This window comes from Artemia sp. Qi Xiang Cuo, chromosome 19 (assembly GCF_049724085.1).
Source record: "Artemia sp. Qi Xiang Cuo chromosome 19, ASM4972408v1, whole genome shotgun sequence".
NCBI lineage: Eukaryota > Metazoa > Arthropoda > Branchiopoda > Anostraca > Artemiidae > Artemia > Artemia sp. Qi Xiang Cuo.
This window is the reverse complement of record NC_142812.1, coordinates 25,251,544-25,256,934: the sequence shown is the minus strand read 5'-3', so window position 1 is coordinate 25,256,934 and position 5,391 is coordinate 25,251,544. Positions and strand designations below refer to the sequence as shown.

Sequence of the window (5,391 nt, the reverse complement as noted above, 5' to 3'; positions counted from 1 at the left end):
ACATTGACCTTGGCATTCGCTGAGAGCGCGCCCAAAACAACAACAATAATATTGACCCCATTAACCACGTGTTCCCCCTTATGACTCTATCGCGTGCCCTAAACAACAACAACAACATTGACCCCATTAACCACCTTGTCCCCCCTATGACTCTATTGCGTGCCCAAAACAACAACAAAAACATTGACCCCATTAGCCACGTTTTCTCTCTTATGACTCTATCCCGTGCTCAAAACAACAGCAAAAACATTGATCCCATTAACCACGTGTTCTCCCTAATGACTCTATCGCGTGCCCAAAAAAACACCAATAACATTGACCCCATTAACCACGTGTTCTCCCTAATGACTCTATAGTCAATGAAAGTGAGAAAGTTCCTGTTTTTTAATTCTCACTGACAAAGACCACAAAAACATCAAATAAATCGACCAACACACATAACCATCCATAAAAACAGACATAAATGTGACAATATTCCTGTTTTTTCATTCTCACTGACAAAATCCAAAAACCACGTGGTTCTATGCCCATATAAGGAGTCCCCCCTGGAGTCAATAAGGCATCTCTACTAGAGCCCTTGCCTCGAGGGCGGGGGGGGGGGTGTAACATAGAACCATAATTATTTATTGTTTGGACTATTTTGAACAAAATGCCTATCTCAAAATTTTGATCGGAAATATTTGGGGGGAAAAGGCGTTGGTGAAGGGGGTATTGTTGGCTGCCGTACGATCATTCTTAACTTTAAAAAGGGAGCTAGAACTTTCGGTTTTAAATCAAATGAGCCTTCTCAGAAATCTATACGACCATCCCTTCCATATAAACCTTTTGTTAACAATGGTCAGCTTGCATAACTTACGATCCTTGTTCTGGGGGCTGTGGGAGGTTTTGTCAACCTTGCAGGCAAAATTATTTAACCTTCGGGCTATTTTGAACATGATAGCTATCTGAAAATTTTGATCGGGTGCATTTGGAGAAGAGGAATTGGAGGGGGAGGGGGGCTAGTTGCCCTCCGATCATTTTTAACTCTGAAGAAAGGGCTCAGAACCTCCAATTTTCATTTGGAAATTGATTAAAAATCCAAAATAGTTTCATTTTTTTTTCTTTGCCTCAGAAGCTTATGTGACAGTTTAAGCAGACTTTAAGATTTATTTTTAAATCTTATTTTTATTTCATTTCATTTAAATGTGTTTGTAGACTCTTTAACCTGGAGTAAAATTTCCGTATTTTGATCTTTGTCCGTATTTTTGATTACGTCGATATTTTCTATTTTGTCCGTAAATTTTGCCACTTTTCTATTATCTGTTTCAAAATAGGTGTTGTTTTTAACGCATTTGTAATGTTGTTGTAGTGATTTACCCCCTACAAGCACAGGTTTTGGGGCTGCAATATCCTTCGTATGTTTGTCCTTTCGTTTTACTCTTTTTTGTACATCGTTGTATTATAGTTAGATTTTACAGTATTAAATAAAGGAAATGAAATATCCCCCCCCCCGGTGCATAGCTCACAACACTTGCCCCGGGCTTTGAGGGTTGTTTTTACTCCGGAGTTTTGTTATCTGATCTTTGAACTATTTTAAACAAAATAGCTATCTTGAAGTTATGATCAGATCTGTATTTGGAGAAAAATGGGCATTGGGGGGCTAGTTGTCCCCCGATCACTTTTGACTGTTAAAAACTGCATCAGAACTTCCGATTTCCAATCGAATGAGCCCCCTCCAAAGTTTAAGCGACAACCCTTTCCATATATAGTGCCTCTGGTAATTTTTTTTTAATAAAACATTGAGGCCTTATGGCCTTATACTATGTGTAACGATATAGCATTGCCTGACTTCGTGCTGATAAGCCCCGTTTTGGCCCAAATTCTGCTATAATGTTTTAAACCCCAAAATAATAAGAAGTTTATTCTATTTAAGATGTCAGTTTAAATAAAGAGTTTTTCGAAGAAAAGTAAAGGTCTTTAGAGTGTTTGGGCATAATCCTAGTCATATTTGTGACAACGGCTGTTTGTTTTACGTTTCAGGGGATGATTCATATTGATGCTCTGATGAGGCATAGACCGGGCATAAAAGGTTGGATTTATTTCGGTGTTGAGATGGTTTGGGGTCTCCGCTCTTCCATAAGATCCCACCTCCTTCCCTATATCCGAAAACAATATCCTGCTGGTGTAGCCTCAAAGTAGTGTCAGGTTGAACCTTTCAAGAATTTGTTGAACCTTAGCCGTGACTGAAAACTGTGCTGTACGGCGACCTTGAGGAGTGGTGCCCCTCGAGGAAATTACAGCCTAGAACACTGCTGTATTTGTATTCAATTTTCATTGATGGATACTTCTTCAAAGTTTTGTTTGTTTTGGTGGGCTTTTTGGCTAAAAATATCTTTCTAGCTAATTTATCTATTATGGGAAACTTAGCCATAGTAGTTTAATATCCTTACCTTAGGCATGCATACATAATAAGTCGGAGGTAATAGGATTGAGATTGCTTGTGCTGGATTTTGAATGTTGATTAAATAAAAAAAACAAGTTTTTTTAACTGAAAGTAAGGAACGACGTTAAAACTTAAAATGAACAGAAATTATTCCGTATATGAAATATACAGAATAATTTGCCCTTTCTAAATGAAACTTTAACTCTTTGCCCTTTCTAAATGAAACTATAGAATTGATCGAGAAAAAACGCTCTGTGCCGAATTGCCAAATGTCCAAACGCCAAATTAGTGCTCGAAAAAAAAGAACTTCTTTTAGGCCCCATTTGGTCCAATAAGCTCTTTGCTCTACGTTAGGTTCCCCTTAGCCGAGAGACTTACGGCTGTAAGTATCTAACAGATCAAAGACTACAATTTTTTGGCTATTTTACGCCCCCCCCCCCCCTACTATACTCTGTCATGCCACACCTCCCCTTCAACAAAATTGTACGGTTGCCTTAGCTAAAGCCAAAATCATTAAAAGTTTAAGGCAATTGAAAACAATGCTTTTGCCTTTTTGGGTCCCATTTTCGGAAGTGAGGCTATGTCTTTGGACTGATTTGTTTTTTATATTAGGATGCACTTCGTCCACAGACTCTGAAGTTTTAAGCTCCACCCTGTTCAGTGAAAAAACAAACTTGTAGACCCTTTTTTGCTCAATATTCACAGAAATCAACATAGTTTTTCTCATTTTTATTTTGCGAGAAGAGATCCCTTTGGAACAAGCAGTTCCAGATGTAAGTGTCGAGCAAATCAAAAATTTTGACCAGATCAGAAAAAGTTTAAGGCCCTTCTCGAGCACCATTTGTAGGGGGACCATACCCCCAACTTAAATTTTGTTTGTTGGGTTTCTCTTGGCATGGTAATTTGTGGCTCCCAGTTCAAAACTAATCAGAGACAACAAGGTTTTTAGCTAATTTTCGGATCTTTTAACACCCTCCCTCTTCGTGTCGTAATGTCCAATAGCCTTGGCTAAGGAAACAGTTTTTGAAATTTTGAGGAGGACGCATGCCAATAATCTTTTTGCCACGCTAAGGTTCACTTGGCCTGGGTCTTATGGTTTTATAGTTAGAACTGTTAATAAGAATTTTCTTGGCCCTTTTACGCCCTCTTTTTAGTTGATCTTTTTTAATTTTTTTTCTGCAAATTGGTGTCCACTTGAACCTAGAATTTTCAGTTATAATTTCAATCCAATCAAAAAGTTCGATAAGTCCAACGTTAATGGCTTTAGTTTTAAGGTTGCATGCTTCATTTATTTTTTCAAAATAATGTATGGCTCTTTTCAGGACTTTTCCTTGAGGAGGGGACCATGCCGTCAAGCTGTTTTTATGCTTACGGCTACAAGTTGAAAATTGAATCAGGAATAAGAAAGGTTTTGACCCATTTCCAGGCCCCCTAACACCCACCTCCCTTCAAACAAACGTTTACGATTTTTGTTGATTTGTATTAGTTATTAGGCACTTACTTTTCATTAACAGTTGGTTCATACAGTCAAATAGGGCCACTTAAAAAAACAGCCATTTTTAAGGGTAATATTTATATTAACGGACGGTTTAGGTAGCTAAGTAATAAACTTACCTCTATAGTCAGAATTGCACCTTGAATCCAAACTTAATATTCATTTGTGTTGGAAATGAACCTTATCCTCGCCCCTATACCTATATACCAATTCAGGGTATATATTTATATATTAGGGGGGGGGGGTAAAGTTCAAGCTTACCTCTACAGTCAGAATTCCATCCTGAATCCAAATTAAATATTCATTTGTGTCAAAAATAAATTTTACCCACCCCCTAATGTGAAAATATATACCATGAACTGGTATAAATTAATTTCTGACACAAATAAATGTTAAATTTGGTTTCAGGATGCAATTCTGACTATGCAGTTAAGTTTGTTTCTTTATCTTTAAAACCTTACAAATTGTGACTGAGCAAATTTGTGAAGCTTGGAGGTAGGTACTTGAAAATACATTCCCGGGACATAATTTAGCCCGTAGACCCATCCCTGAAAGTTTCATTTTCCTAACGTAAGCCCTTTCCAAGATAGCCAAAAGTAGCTAAAGTAGAACTTTACCTTTCATTTTCCTAACCTAACCACTTTCCAAGATAGCCAAAAGTAGCCCTAGCTAAAATAGAATTTTACCAAAAATATTAAACATTAATGCTTTTTTTATAGAGCCTAGAGGTACATCAAAATATCAGGGGCGGGGGTTGCGAGAACTCAACGGTGAAGGTTGTGATTGTTATATTTGGGAAGTTCTGAATCATGAGTCGAATGGTATATCTCTTTTTTGCAGTTTAACTTCTGTTTTATGACAAAATACAACCCATTTTTACAGCAGTGTCTTTGTTTTGTAAACCCTTAATATTAAAATAAAATCGAGAAAAAGCATAAAACTTAACCTCACACAAATCCAGCTGGATTTTTATAACTGACCTAGTCCAACTAATCTTCCTTTGTACCAGCCTTAGCTATTCAAAGCAAACGTAAAAACTACGTTTACCGATGCTCTCTAGCATGCATGCAAGTTTGCTGACAAAAATTAGGAAGGCATGAATAACTAGGGCTGCAAACTCTGGTCCAACAGTATGTCTAATTATATATACAGTGGTCCCCGCATAGTTGCCAGGTGGTGCACATTTGCACCATTTGAGCGCTTTCTTGAGTTGATTGCGCATTGAATTTTTCAAATTGGCACATTGCGCCGATTTTGCGCATGTAAAAAAAAATCGGCGCAAAGTGGGCGCATTTTGCCTTCACAATAACAATGACAAAACTCAAAAATTTTTAAGTCTAGGGTTTACTGACAACTTTTAATGACAGATTCAGGAATCAAACAGTTAGTGTAACGAACTTTAAGTAAGGAGCGACCCCGCTCAAAGGGAACAGAAACTCTAGAAAACGGGTTTTTGATACCAATAGATACATCA

The 5,391-nt window shown here is 37.5% G+C and overlaps 1 protein-coding gene across 3 annotated transcripts in view; it reads right to left on the bottom strand.

Moving 5' to 3' along the window:
* LOC148940654 (aldehyde dehydrogenase family 1 member B1, mitochondrial-like) overlaps nt 1–4,898 on the bottom strand; it is a 136,644-nt gene extending 131,746 nt beyond the window's left edge. Inside the window, exon 1 of one of the 3 annotated variants that reach the window (XM_089105382.1) lies at nt 4,864–4,898. The gene's annotated coding sequence lies outside the window, so the exon portion shown is untranslated. Of the gene's footprint in view, nt 1–4,036; nt 4,058–4,863 lie in introns of those variants that run through there. The other 2 variants (XM_089105384.1, XM_089105383.1) reach the window with 2 other exon arrangements.
* Nucleotides 4,899–5,391: the final 493 nt, after the last annotated feature.